Source organism: Primulina huaijiensis, chromosome 11, assembly GCF_012295235.1.
Source record: "Primulina huaijiensis isolate GDHJ02 chromosome 11, ASM1229523v2, whole genome shotgun sequence".
In the NCBI taxonomy this organism is placed as follows: Eukaryota; Viridiplantae; Streptophyta; class Magnoliopsida; order Lamiales; family Gesneriaceae; genus Primulina; species Primulina huaijiensis.
The window spans coordinates 10,067,682-10,082,694 of record NC_133316.1 but is presented as its reverse complement, the minus strand read 5'-3'; positions in this window follow the sequence as shown (position 1 = coordinate 10,082,694).

Here is a 15,013-nt window from a genome sequence, read left to right as displayed (position 1 = left end):
TAACTCTCTTTCTTTTTCTTTCGGGCGCCCGTGGGAAGATACTTTAGTCATTGATATCCATATTCAAAATGAAAAGGCGGGTATTCCCACAAAACAAAAGCGCTAGACCCCTGGTCCTTTACTTTAATCAACGAAGGCAGCCGCTCCAGCAGCTTTAGTACTTAGTTAACGCCCCAGCCCAACTCCCGCGATGAGAAGGGCTGCTAGGGAATAGAACAAGCTAAGAAGTCCTTACTAAACTACCAGTGCAGGTAAGGAAGTTAATGGGCAATCCTCACAGTTGCCCCATCCCACTGCCAAAGAGAAGACAGCAACAATCTAGCTACTAGGATAGGGACGGACGATAGTTTTATCATCCTTTGTTCTCTATCGTCCATCTTTACCTCTCCTACTCCACTACTTCCCTCCTTCAAAGCGTGATTAATGCGCCTCTCTCCTGAAAAATGTGATCAACGTGGACTTCTTTCGAGCGTCTCGAGCATTTTTAGAGTTGAGCCTTCCAACCTTGCCCATGAAAAAAAGCTAGCTGAAAGCTCTATTGTAGTCTTTTAGTCGTCAGCAGGGAATGATTCCGGCCCTCTGTGTATGCTGTTTCTTTTGTTCAAGATTACTTACCAATCCTAGCCCTGGTTCTAGATTCATATGCATCTTTGGATGCTCCTACCCCACCATGCCTGGCCAATTACCTTACCTTAAAAAGAAAAAGAGAGGGAGACCGCTCTGAATACAAAAGAGGGCGTTGAGCCTCCAGTAGGCTTTCCAAGATCGACGGATCAGCATGAGATTGTCAGGAATGAAACTTCCATTGCTCCTCCCGCCTTTTCCGGCAAATGCTATGTTCAACTATGCCCACCCACCTCGACAAGCCCGGATAAGAAGTACAGATGGTTGTACAGCATGAGCTACGGAAAACATTTCGACAGATGAAGTACGATCTGCTTAGAGAATTCCCCTGGTATGAAACAACAAAACCATATCCCGTGATCTCCTCCTCTTGGACCAATGTTTCTTTTTTTTTTATCTACCGATTACCAGCCATAAAGGAGTATTCAAGTCCCTATGGGAGGTCTGGTGAATGATATCATTCGGAAACAGATGCGCCTAAGGCAGGACCACTTTTCCTTTTCGCTAGCTTGTCAAAGTTGGAGCTGCGAGCATTCTTTCTGTCCCCGAAGGCGAAGCAGGAGGAACCAACCCAACAGTGTACCAGAGCGAGCAATAAATAAAGTGTACGAAACGAACGAATGAAGTAATAGCGACCAGCGAGCTATTGCTTGCCTTTGCTTTAATAGTTTCTATTCGACTGGAAGGGAAAGCAAACAAGGAAGGCATAGGTGTGAGCTAAAGACTTTTCTCGCTAAACCCGTCTCTGATCTTCTCTACTGTTTTGGCTGCTTTCTTTCATATGGGTGTAAGGTTCCTAATGTTCTAACTCAGAAAGTATAGTAGTTTTCTCTTCCTGACCCTTCGGCCAAGCCGCTTTGTCTGTTCATTGGATTGGTGTCTGATAGCTTTTCCCTCTCCCCAACCGCTGTCATGTCCCGCTACGCTAGTTCTTACTGTGTTGTGCTTTCCTTCCTGTCTCGCTTTTGTCTTGATTCTACTAGTTATCTCTCAAACAGCGGTTATTCCGCTAACACCGGATAAGCCGCATCTATGTAATAGCGGACGATTATCGGCAACTTCGGAGTCTTTCCGCCCCGCATGAGAAAGAAAGAATACATTCCTCACGTCTGCACAGGCCTATGGGCTTTAGCAAGCCCCTCTCCAGTTGTGACGTATCATTTCCAAAAGTTTAAGGCATATCACCGTCAGTGCGCTAAAAAGATCAGTAGGAAGATATAGGAGCACAATAAGGAGATTATTGTATGCCTAGGCAGTGACTCTTCCATGTCATATAGTCTTCCAGTTGAGATTTACGGTTCCGAGTTAGATTCTAATTACGAGAAGGAGGAACTGAACTCTGATTGTGATGGCGACTGCCTAATAAGAATGGAGAATAGGGTAGGAATGGAAAGGGATAACGGCGGATAGTGAGCTTTATTGGATCCCCAGGGTCGCTTGGGAGCATCTTCTTGCTCCTGAGGATCATAATTTGATTTCATGGAATCTAAGGTTCTGAAAGAACGTAGTAAGTGGTGAACTTTGTTTACTCGCTCGTTAGAGGAAGTGAATGGTTGGCTCGAAGAGGGTAGAGATGTCTTCAATCTTACCTGTGGGATGGTAGCTTTACTGTCTCTATTCTAGTTGAGTAAGGAAGTCCTCATAGCAACTAGTTTGTGAATGCTTAAATCTGGCTTTTTTAATGAAAAATACGGGGTTTTTTTTGACAAGATGTGACATTCAACATCAGATCGATCTAATCCCAGGATTTGTTCTTCTGAATCAAGCTGCAACTCGGATGAGTCCATCGGAGCATGAAGAATTAAGTAGGCAGGTTAGCGAGCGGATTAAAAAGGGACTTGTCAGGGAGAGGGTTCCAAACCTTGTCCTGTGCCTACTCTCTTGACCTCAAAGAAGGATGGCACCTGTTTTTCTCTTTCTTTCTACATTATAGCTTCAACTTCTTTCCTATAGCTGCTTGCTTGGCTTCAAAGCCTTACCTGCCCTTCGCCGCCTCCACAGAAAGATTGGTCTGGTCGATTGGTTACTTCCTTTTTGGATTAGTCAACACTAACATTCTCTCTATAAAAGGCTACAAGAGACGGCGCAGCGCTGCCTACGCGCTAATTAGCTTCCGATGTCGAAACTTCTCCGGCATTGATTGTAGGTAAAGCCTTCACTTCAAGCTTTGAAGCTAAGTCCGCTATTCGGTCAAAGTCTGATAGGCTCTAGGCCATACCAACCTCTTTCGGGGTTCACTCTTTTACTTAAGCTCCTTAAGTTCCTAGATAGGCGGATGCCTTTGCCGAGTCTGAAACTCCGACTCCTAAACTAGTCACTGGCCGGAAATGCCCATTTTGAGCTCGCTCTGGCGGATGTTCCCACTGATGGTAAGACCGGAGAGAGAATTCTTTTATTGGGCGCAGAAGCCTATAGAATCGTAATCAACTCCTATGCGGATACATGATAAAAGCCTAGGCCAAAGCAAAGAAAAAGAGAAATATAAGATCCCTACCCCCCTCTCTCCCTTGGGCTCTCATGCCCCCTCGCTTTTGGTGAAAAAAGTAAACCGGACCGATCGGTCATTTAAAATACGATAATTCGAATCAAGACAATTCTTGAAGAACAGAATACAACCGAGACTCCTGCATTTAGATCGAAGGCTTAGGGCGGAAAGGTGAAGAATGACTTATCTAAAGAATCCATCTATGTTCTGAAGCCCAACCTCAAAGTCCTCTCCTCGTATTGCTAGTACCTGGCACCTGTACAATTATTGGGCTAGCTTGTGCAAGAACCACAGGCGTAGAAGGAAGGGAGAGAGAGCCCCCCTCCCCCTCACTGTCTGAGTTGAAATGAGAAGCTTTTTCCTTCGCTTCAAGCTGTAATAAGAATAACAGTTCTTTCAATCCGCTTTCTTTGATGCTGACTTGAACTACCTCTTTGATCCTTCCCCAGTAAGGCTTGGGTTGAGCCTTTACTTTTACTAAATAAGGACGAATCCGCCTTTTCAATTTCCCACTCTAAGACTAGTTGAAAAGAGCAATCCCTCGCGATTCACAAAGTCGCTAATAAGACTTCGAGTCAACAAACGATTCAAGCTCATTACAGAAGGCAGTTCAGCTTGAAAACTCGAGTTGCTGTATTGAGCCACTCTTTCAATTTCAAAGGTGGGATCAAAACCTATTCTTCTTAGCCTAAGAGTCTATTCGCGGAAGAACCAGACATTCTCAAAAAACTCTCCTTACTATCCCTTACATAATGTCATCGCTTTCAGATAAAAGGAAGTTAGACTAGCTACCAACTATCACACGCTCTCTCTAAAACCCAGCCAAAGGAGTAGGAGCAGCAGCTGGGGAACCACCATAACCATCCATGGGAGTAAGACTAGCAGCAGAAGGGGAGTAGTATGAGCATTAGCACTGGGAAAAGATTGAATCGATCCAGCTCTGGTAACAAAGCAGTAGGCAAGCCTTAGTGGGGACCATCCATACCTCTAAGCCCGAGACTTTTTCTCCTCGGATCGGAGCGCACCACGGGATGCTTTGTGAACAGCCCCCTCTGTTCAATACCGATACCTGTCAGATTCCATAGCTGATGAATCTCTTTCTTTTGAAACTCTTTCCATTGATCGTCACGCAAGACGCTTTTCTGGCACAAACCTAGTAGTTATTTGTCCTGCCGATCTTGGGTGAACTGATGACACTGATGCTCCAAGACCGAGAGTTTTCACAGCCAAAGCTATTGAAGCTGTTCCCTCCCATGAATCACTGCTTTCTGCACGCACTTCGCACCCCTCACTTTCTTTTGTTTGAGCGGCTATCGCTTCTCTTTTATTCTATAGTGGGAATTCCTCTTCTATCGTAATTGGTTGGGCCAGACTCTTCCTCTCTTTTTCACTCCTTCATCCCTCCTCAAGGTTGGGAACAAGACGGATATGCCAATGACCTCTATCAGAGAGTGGTTTCCTGGATTGGTTGGTTTGAGGAGTGAAGGCGTTAAGAGAAATGACACAGTATCTTGATCCTCTATCCCCGACCATTCTATTAACCTAGTATCATTCTTCATCTCCGACAGCTAGTAACTGATCTGAATCTGAGCTTGCTTTTTGAATACAGTCAAAGCAGGACTTCCCTAGTTCTCGCATTCCTTGCCTTGGCACGGCCTTCAATAGTCATCATTAGCTCATTGGCTTTCTTTCTGATAGCTTTCTCTCCAGGCTAGGAAATTCGATGAGTCATCGTAGGGGCTTCTTTCTTTTACTTCAAGCCCACCCCCCTGGTATTTCTTTAAATTTAAAAGAATTTTGTTTAATTAGACGAAAGTTCTTTAAAAACTTCTGCTTTCTTTAAAAGATTCTGAACAGTTCCTGTAGGTTGAGCACCCCTTTCAAGGAAATATAGAATAGCAGGAACATTTAAATAAGTTTGATTCTTCGTTGGATCATAAAACCCCACTTTTCTAAGATCTTTTCCTTCTCTTCGGGATCGAACATCAATTGCAACGATTCGATACACGGCTCATTGGGATAGATGTAGATGAACAATACCTCCCCTAGAACCGTATAGGAAGTTTTATCCTCGTACGGCTCGAGAAAAAATGATTTGATTCGAATGAACGTAGAAAATCAATTAGACTTTAATTTCATTCGTTTTTTGTCCTTCCTGAAAATTTAAAAGAAACCATTCGTACTCATAACTCAAGTTGAATAACTCTCAAATAGCTCAAAAGTAAATTCTTCTCTTTAGTCAATTTCATTTATTGGGTTGTCTTTACCCGCTTTTTTAGTCTCGTTTAAACTTAGATTTGAATGATCCAATTATTGAGACTATCGAGACAATTAAAATGAGTTTACTTGTTCTTGGATCCTTTAATCTTTATTTTAAATCATTGGGTTTAGACATTCCTTCGGTGCTTCTTAATACTTTCAAAATGGCAGCAACATACCTTTGAATTGGAAATATTAGAAATTTGATTTCTTTCTATCAAAGAATCCGATGGACAGTTGATTCCCGCGTAATACATTTTGAATCGAAAAAGTTTGATCAATTACAACAAGTTTCCAATTTAAAAACAAAACTTGTTGAAATTGGATTTGATCCTTTTGATTTCTATATTATTATTATATCATAGAAGATACGTTTACGAAGTTGTTCCAATTGATTGATTGGCATTAACCCTAGATCCTTGCCCCCCAGAAATGAATTAATCCTTTCGACTCTTCCCCTCGAGCTCCATCGTAGACTATTTACAACCCAACAAAAAAACAAAGGATTCAGGTGTAACAGAACAAACGATGTCGAGCCAAGAGCATCTTCATCCCTCGATAAATCGAAAATAAGATGGTGGATCTAAAAATCCACAACGGATCGTGTCCTTCAAGTCGCACGTTGCTTTCTACCACATCGTTTCAAACGAAGTTTTACCATCACATTCCTCTAATTTGGAACCAGTATGGAATTGATTCAATTATGGAATCATGAATAGTCATTGGTTCAGTTGTACATAAACATCGTAATCTAGACTTTTTATATTCTTATTTTAAAATAAGAATATGATGTGATATCTGTATGTGGAACGATTTTTATGAAAAAGTTTTAGCAAGACAATATCTTTAACATCCATAAATCTATTTTAACATACATTTTAACATACATAATCTATATAATACAAAATAATAGAAAGTATATAATTATAACTATATATAAACGAATTACTTATTGACTCTGCATCTTCAAGTGACTAAATAGGATAGATTATCCTATTTCCTACTTTTTCAATACCAAAGATTCAACTGAAAAGAAATCATTAATATTAATAAAAATAAAGTATTTATAAAAAAAATATCTATAATTGAAAAAGTTTCCTATTTAGAAATACTATCTTCTTTGAAGGAAATTCGCCAATAAGCAGCATGTTTAATCCGATAAGTCTTTCCTTGACTCATCACTGATTTAATTTTAAAATAGATCAAAGCTAAAGAAGAAATAATCCAATTTTTTTTCGCAAGTGGATCAAAAAATGATATAAGTAAAGATAAAGATTTGAATCTTTATTCTTTTCATCTGATTACGAAAAGAAAAATATAAAAATTATTTGCATTGAAATAGAACGATACATACATACCACATACCATATAAGTTAAATATTTCCTCATTTTATATGTTTATTTATTTATATGTATTTTGTTTAACATAGGGATAGGGTTGAATAATATTTCAATAATAAAATCTTGTCATTAAAGTGAATAAAAAGAATAGGATAAACCATCCCTGCCTCAAGCGTTCCCTAGATTTCCAATTTTTCATTAGAGTCAACCACGAAAGACCTAAAAAAATGAAATAGAAAAAGATACATTGGCTCCAAAAAATATGTTATAAAACATATGTTATGGAACTTGATCATTTGTTAATGAGATTCGAAGAGATATTTAAATTAATACTAATTTACTCCTGACCACTCCATTATCTATAGCAATAACTAGGAATACTATAGCAATAGCATAAAAACCCTCTGGGGCGGAAGGATTCGAACCTCCGAATAGCGGGACCAAAACCCGTTGCCTTACCACTTGGCCACGCCCCATTTCCATTTATAATCTAAACTAAGAAAGAATAAAATTGGTATTGGTTGTTTGTCAACTCCAGTCCAAATATATATATATATCTATAGAATAAACGGGTAGTAGGATGTTGATACATATAGACATAGAATTCAACTCAATTTATTGATCATTACATAGAATTCAAGTAAGATATTGTATGAAAGTATGATTTCTTCTATTCTTATTTAAGTTGAGAATTGGAGGATTTTGTAATTGGGTGGCTTCAAAAAGAAGAAGGATTTTTTGTCTACCGTAACTGACTTTCTTCCTTTTTTCTTATATCAAAAACCCAACCAAAATGTAATTATCTCCAAGAACACAAAAATGTCTGTTATGCTTAATATCATTAGTTTAATCTGTATTTGTATTAATTCTTCCCTTTCTTCGGAAAATTGCGTAGATTGAGATGCAGCTCTTTGATCTCCACTTGGGTCAGCAGTTGAACTCGTTGCCGAAGACCTTGAAGTTGCTCTTGCCAAAAAAAGTTCTTTAAACAGTTCCTCAAGGACAGGAAAGATAGATTACAGTCCTATCAGTGCGACGGCCACTTTCTCCCCACCCGGCCTCCAAGAGGCCCGGGCATAAGGACTCTACCTGGCATTTGCCTCTGTACTATTGGTCATCATTGCATTTCCTGTCCTGGATGAGACTCTCAAAATGGCCAGGCCCAATAAATGGTTTCTGAAAAACTAGAATTTTCACTTTATTCTGCTTCAATCAACTATCCTTCCTCCTCTATTCCTTTGTCATGCGTCATGGCGAGCTGTCTTTGCTCATTTCCTAAGGTGATAAGAATGAATGAAAATCACATTCAACCCCAAGAAAGAGCAAAATTCCCTGAGACGAGATAGCTTCGCTTCGGCCTCAAAAGCACTAATACAATCCCTTTTTGCCTGGACGTCCCGTGGGCGATGTTAGCCAAAAGGGCAGATCAGACATCATCCCTCCGAGCATACAAGTCTGAGTGGTCGGTCAGCTAAACGATTCTTAGCCTCCTGATCAGAATCGGCAAGAGATGGAAACTCAGCAATGAGAAGAGATGCACGCACGTGCGTAGGAAGAGTGGTTTTGAATAGCAGCAGCACTAGTGAAAAGGAAGACTCCCCTCCCTCCACTAGCTAGGTAACTCCCTTTCTAAGAAAGGAGCAAATCTTTCCTCCTCAGATGAGGCGCTGTAAAGCCCTAGACAGATCACATCTCATTAGAAAAGGGCATCCCAACCGGGAACAAGCCTATTCGCGGAGTTATCAGCACGGACTCTCGTCTCCAATAGGCCCAGCAAACCAATGTTGTGCTTCTGAATGACTCAACAAATCTCTCTCCACTTCACCTCCTTATTGAGGCCCCTAAGTTTTATATTCCAAGCACCCACATTCATCATGACCCACCAGCAGTTGCCTTCACTGAGTCTTCTTTGCTCTTAGAGGTCTTCAGTTTTTATACGGGTAAAAAGCTACCATGTGTATTGGAAGTTTTTTAAGCGAAGAACTCTTACCCCCACTGTCGCGCTTTGAGTCATAAAAATCCCCAGCATGAATCTTGAACTCTATTTATCTCGGCTGAAGCAGAAACTAACCTCCTGTCTCCAATCTCTGCCCTTTCCTCCCCCGAGGATTGAAAAGGAACCATTTGCAGCTGCTCAATAGAGTGGCTTTTCCGCAAGGATAGGTCTTGATTTACACATAGGCCTTCTCTAAAGGATCAGGACCATCAGAGAGTAATGGTTGGCATTGGGTCGTCAATCTCTTTCTGCCTACGGGCCTCTTCATTAACCTGAACAGGACCTGCATTTCCTTGCGGTGAATAGCATGACTGGTTGGGACCGGAGTACTGTTAGCAATAATTGACCGGTTCAACCCCTAATCAGCGCCAGTAAGAGACTGAGGGCGAGTCGCTTGTGCCCCTTTCCCCTATCCGGTCTAGATCCACCGGAATCTCAATGATATTGGATGCTTCTTGCTACGCCCCTTGTTTGGGTAAGCTCCAATCCCTTTTGTGCATTTCACAAGCTTTATCAGAGTGTCAAAAGACCTTGCACCCCATGCAATGGGGAGGACGCCATTCATAGCAAACCTCTTGCTAAAACTCTTTTCCATTATCCCACAGTATCTTCACCGAATCCATTAATCTGGATTCTGCACCTATCATTCCTCACACCCTTTAGAGATATTGACCCTTTCTTGAGGAGTGTCTGTTCGTCCATGTAAAGAGGGGAGCCAACCAAGCTTTCAATGCTGCTTAACTCATCATCACACCAGTGTTCCCCACCCAGCCCAGAGAATCTTATCAATTTCGGGATCTCTTGGAGGGGATCCTTCTATTTGTGAATCCCAACGACTTTGATTTGATGATAAGGGGTCTACCACCAACAAACCAAGGGCCCGAGTTTAGGACCCGGTCTCTCTCCCCCACCGACTGGAACCTTATTGTGAAAAAGCCTTTGGAGTGAGTAAAAAGCTCCATGGCTGCAAGACACGAAGCAATCTTTCTGTCAAGGCCTTCAAATCTGGCCTGCCGCCCATCACATATGCGATAATGATAATGGAAATGGAACATTCCCTTGAGTTCTTATGAATGTTGGCCTCCTTGCTAACAGCATACTTAACCCTTATATAGTAGGGGGGACGAACTTAAGCTTATCTTTATTTAGCAGTAATGGAATGGGACAGTTATCCGAAAACGAGAAATTGGAGGTGTCAAGCATCTATAAAAGAAAGTCTAAATTTCTGGATCTTCCGTTGCTTTCAAAAGGGTAAGTCACTTCTTGCACAGATTATCAGCTACGCTCCTGATTGCTTGACTTTGCCTCTTTTACTCGCTACGCCCTATGCCTTAGCTTAAGTGCTTAACCCGGCGACGATCCGGGTAGGCGAGTAAATCGATGCCTTTTAAAATATACAATTTATAGCATATAGGATTCAGACTAGGTGGTTGTAATCGACCTGTCGGGAAACTAGAAACTCTCTCCCGGGCTCAATGTAGTTGAAATCTCTATTGGGCGAGGTCTCTCGAACCTCTTGTTGATCGGGAACCTATCTTGCACCTTCGGAATAGACTGGACACGGTAGACCCTCCGAACCTCCCTTTTCTCGCAGCCCAACACGACTTTGACTTCATTGTCTGTTTGAACTCCTTCCGTACCTGTTCGTTCAGCCGTGAACCACTTGGCTTCTGTGGCGAGAACATTTCCCACCCCACTCTGTAGAGAGAGCTTTTTTCCCTCTTCTTCGGGCTCTCTTTAGTTTGGCCGGTCTTCGGTTAACACCGTCGATCAGGAATGAGGTCGTCGATCTCCAACTCAACCTCAGGTTCAGCAGCCTCATCCAAGATGGAGGGCTCTTTCAATCTCAGCTGATCAACATTGAGGGGTGGCGGGCAGTTCTAGTTTGAATGCATTCTCCCTGACCTTCTCTTGCAGAGTGAATGGTCCCGCAATGGTTTAAGCTTGCGGTTGGTACCCTTCCTTAGGCAACTTTAACCACAGTCGATCTCCCACCTGGAGTTTCAGATTTACCTTGCACTCATTGTTTAGGCGTCTCTTGTTTGGTCTCAAATTTGGGCTTGGTCACCACCTTGTTCTCCTCACGTTTCACCACATTTGATCGCCATGAAGATGATGAACCCCCAGTTGGAGTGGTGCGGCCAACTCCACGCCTTTTGAGTTGTTGCGCCACTTTTATGGCCATTTGCACCATCTCGTCTAGACCCAAGTAGTGCCGAAGCTCAACTTGATCTTGGATTTCTTTGTTCAAACCAAAAAGAAAACGTGCCATGGTCGCCTCATTATCTTCCTCAATATTGGCCCTAATCATGACTACTTCCATCTCTGTATAGTAGTCCTCAACACTCTTCACCCCTTGCCTCAAAGTTTGTAGTCTATTAAACATTTCCCTATAGTAGTGGTTTGGCACAAACCTTTTCCTCATGACCCTCTTCATCTCATCCCAAGTTTCATTGGGATTCTCATTATACCTCCTCCTAGTGGTCACTAGTTGATCCCACCAAATGAGAGCATAGTCTAGAAATTCCACCACCGCCAACCTAACCTTCTTTTGCTCGGAGTAGTGGTGACATTCAAACACAAACTCTACCCTCTTTTCCCACTCTAAGTATGCCTCCGGGTCAGATTTCCCATGGAACGATGGAATTTTCATCTTAATACTACCCATGTTTCCATCCTCCCTATTCCCATCATATCTACCCCTTACGGCCTCTCTTTTCCCTCTACCAAATCCTCTACCTCTTCCAATCCTACCCCAATTTTCGTTTTGGCTCTCCTCATCTCCTCCCAAATCATACTCTTCCTCTTCTTCTCCCCTACCCATATTTTTAGGCTTAGATTTATCTCCACTAGTACTAACTTCAAGCCTATCCAACCGCTCATGTAATGGCTCTAACTCGGTTCTCATCATCCTACTAAAATGCCCAAATAACGCTTCCATTTGTACTTTAGATAACCCCGGGTTCGAACTATCTCCTACCTCCCTCTCCATTTAATTTCAGTTTGTACCTGCAAGAAAACGTTAGTAGAAAACAATATGTTCCTCACCCAAATGCTCACGGTCACTCCAAAGAAAGTCGCTCGTCACTCCTCTCAATTTTTTTTTTCTCACAACAAATACTCACCGTTCACTCCAAAGAAAATNCTCTAAGAATTCCGAAAATTCAAAGAAAAATAAATAAGACACAAAATTTCGTGTATCACAGATTCACGAACGACGAAGAATGATAGAACCAAACAGATTTGAAAGCAGAACTAAAGGATAATTAGATCTGATAAATAGAACGAAGGATAAACTTACTTGAATTCAATTAACCAAAAGCTCTGATACCAAATGATATGAATCCAAGTACGAATAAAAAGCAAACACGATTAACATTGAATCGCGCCCTCAATTTAAAAACGAACAAGGAATTCGTTGTTGTGTCCCGATCTTTTGAATCAAGTATGGTGTGATTTTCACCCCTAAACTACGAGGTTTAGTAATAAAGAATCACGATGAAAACAATCGAAATTTAGAACGAACCTTCAAAGAACCAGTCAATGACAATCCGCACAAAACGATTGACAAACGCCACAAAGTTAAAACTTTGATAAGTTTGATTTTTTTTGTTTACAAAGCAAAAGCCTTGAAAGTTGAGAGAAAAGTTCTCAAAAGTTTTTGATATTCAATGAATAATGATCTGAATAATGTTCCCAAAATTCGTCCAATATGTTTACATAATCAAGATATGAAATCTAGTTGCCAAAATAATTAAAACACTAACTTAGGAAAAAATCTGTGTCGCGCGCATATGCGCGCCCCGACTCGCGCATATGCGCGCAAGTCTCTGCCCATGTCGCGCATATGCGCGCCCTAATCTGCCGCATATGCGCGAAGCCCACTTTTAAACTCTTCGCTGTCCAGTACTTCTCGCGCAGATGCGCGCCCCTTCGCGGCGCATGTGCGCGAGCTCGCGCATATGCGCGCCCTGTCTTCACGCATGTGCGCGAGATCTTCTGTCCAGATTTGCGCTCCGTTTTGCATGGATGCTTGAATAATGTTCACATGATCCCCATGCATCACGAACCTTTCATCACTCGGTATCTCGCTTGTCAATCCGCCTTCTTTGCTCATAAACCCAGTCAATGCTTCTTTGAACCTCTTCAGACGTCCCCTCGTGATTGGTCCATCCGGCAGCTCTAAAGGGTCCCATGCTTTCCTTGGGGCTTGAACAACCGTGTTCGCATCATCGCCTTTGTGACATTGGTCACACGGGAGACCCCTCCAACAATAGAGAGTACGAATACCCCAACAGATCTTTCCCCCAGACCCTCTTCCCTAAAGTCTGGTGCCGACGAGTCCCGCTGAGTAAGGACCATCTCTGAATGAATAAGAGGCCCAATCGCCATACCTTTTTTGATCTACAATTTCATATGCTTCGTGAAAGCGCTTTGGGACAAGAATGTTTGTTAAGCCAAGAGTTTTTTTTTTAAGATTAGGAAGAGAGGGGTTTAGTGGCTTTGGGGAGTCCATTGCATCAAGAGTATAGAGATTGATTGGGCCCAAGGACCCTTTTAGCAAACCAGGAATATAGTGACCAAAGAGGTATCTAAGTTGCTCCTTTCTTCAGGCTTGGCGAAGGTATCTGATCTACTAGCTCTCCTCCAACCAATCCGGAGACTACAAGACCTTCATCTCAATCTCCACCGGTTCCCACTGAAAGCAGAGCATTACCTAAGGTAGATCATTTATCCCTCCTTCCAGTTTGCCATAAACCTTCTTGGCTAACTGTTGACATCATCTTCAATCTCAGATGTCAACAAGGTGGAGAAGTGAAAAGATTAGCCGTGGGAAGGCCAGCAATCCTAACAATCTGCCCAGAGTAGGGTTGTAAGTAGGACATCCAGTCCTACCTTTACATTCAAGTCGGATAATAGGAAAGGAAGGGAATGAGCCGAGTCCAGTAAGACAAGATTGTCAACAATGCCAGCATTCGTTCAATTCCCGGATGTCCAGCCCGTTGAGGGTAATGTGTCTCCCTCAAAAAATCTTGCCGCAGTCCCCCACCACTAGGAAGACGCAAGGTCTGGGCATCTCAGGCATACAGCAATCCATCATCCAACCAATATCTGCGCACCAGCCCTGTCCTTGACCTTACTACGAATCCCGTGCACGAGTAGAGGTTGCTTTGCTTACTGAATAATCAGTGGCTTATCTTCTTTCTTTCATTAGACTAGAACAAGTTAATCTGGATAACAAAGGATGTCCCCTGGATGATAGAAGTTTTTCTCAAACTCCCTGATGTGCTTTCAACTACGCTCCGCTCCCTTTCTTGTATAGCAATGTTCTGCAGAAGAAGGACTTATGCGGAAGAGAAAGCTTGCACATCTACCACTTCTTTCCATTGTGATTGACTTATTTGATGAATGCGCCGATCAGGGCTATCACTAGTGCCACGGGATGGGTTTGTCTAGAGTATCAGCATTAAGTGGAGGATGCCTGGGTCGTGTACCCTTTATATAATATAAGAATCTATAGTGACCCGGCCTCCTTAGTTGGTGGAAAAATGTTGCCGAAGAAGGGCGGAATGGGGAGTAAGAGCGAGAATAGCATGAATGAAAGCCACGCAAGTACTATCCACTGACTTCGAAGACAAGAATGGGCGGACCGACAAAAAACCTTTGATTCGGTATTTCACAGCTATGAAGCCAAGGGCGGGGAAAACTATGGATGATAAAGGCAGAGATCTCTAACCGCTATGGGAGGAAGCGAAAGACCCAGCCACTTGTGTTTTGCCTGCAGTTTCTTTCTGATGTCCGCACTAGATCCTTGTGTTGCAAGTGAAAGTACCCGATCAGTTCTGGTAGTAACTAAACGAAAGGAAGGGAAGAATGCTAGTGAGTAGGTATCAGTAGGTTGCTTGCTTCCTGAAGACAATTACTGACAAGATTCAATATAACCATCCACCCTTCTTCTTGCATACCCAAGCGCTCCTCCCACTGAGCCATTTTCCAAGAAAAAAGGGAAAAGGGTAAACTATAGCAAATCGTTAACAAGTCACTCTCTTGTCAATCATCTCTTCGCTTCCTCCGCCTCTCCAAAGAATAGAATTATGGTGAAGATTTGATGAAAGATGCATCTAAACGGATTATCCTTACTACATTTGATAAGGTATGGAAAGAACATTTACATCATTTTTATTACTTAAGGCAAGGAATTTATCCTTGCGAGCTTATCTTATGGTCAAAAGATCCATTAAATGAATACGAACGTGAAGCGTTTACACTTTTTGAGCAAATGCGCTCGTCTTAGAGAATTAGATGTT